General features: G+C 31.4%; 1 protein-coding gene across 1 annotated transcript in view; it reads right to left on the reverse strand.

Annotated features, from left to right (window-relative positions):
• LOC119591922 (protein wings apart-like) overlaps window positions 1-595 on the reverse strand; it is a gene marked incomplete at its 3' end in the record, with an annotated part of 17,563 nt that overhangs the window by 4,325 nt on the left and 12,643 nt on the right.

Genomic DNA, 595 nt, shown 5'->3' on the forward strand with positions numbered 1-595 from the left:
TATTTTTTTCCCAATTTTCCGACACTTTAAAGTGTTTTGTCTATATGAAAAAATTATGATCTTGTACTAAATTCCAGTATCTAATTCATCAACACTTGTTTATTCCCTATGTACATGATATTAAATCTCAATTTGATTCCCTTTTTATATCATCAAGTTTTGGTGTCTCCTGACTCCTTATCACTATCAATGAGAATGTCAGCTAGCAATTTTATAAAACAGATAAATCAAGAGAATGCTAAAACATGATCACACAAGATAAATGATTTTTAATGTCATAGATATCTAAACCTAAAAAACAAATTGATAAACCTTAGAAGCTTCTTTGGAGCCAGTCCTCTTAATAATACAAAAATTATATTAGTTTATGCAACAGAAAGCATGACCTGTATTTCCCAGAAGTTAAACCTATCAATTTCAGATTCTCATGGTAATGCCTATACCAGACTTATCCAATGGTAACAAAGAATAGGCAGTTCTGTGAAGAAAATATTTGAAAACCAGCCACAAGTGATGTATGCTGCTTATTCTGCCTTTACACTTTCCATAGAAGATTACTGCACATCGGTTATATATTGTACAAATAGTGGGGGGG

Source organism: Penaeus monodon, chromosome 29 (assembly GCF_015228065.2).
Source record: "Penaeus monodon isolate SGIC_2016 chromosome 29, NSTDA_Pmon_1, whole genome shotgun sequence".
NCBI lineage: Eukaryota > Metazoa > Arthropoda > Malacostraca > Decapoda > Penaeidae > Penaeus > Penaeus monodon.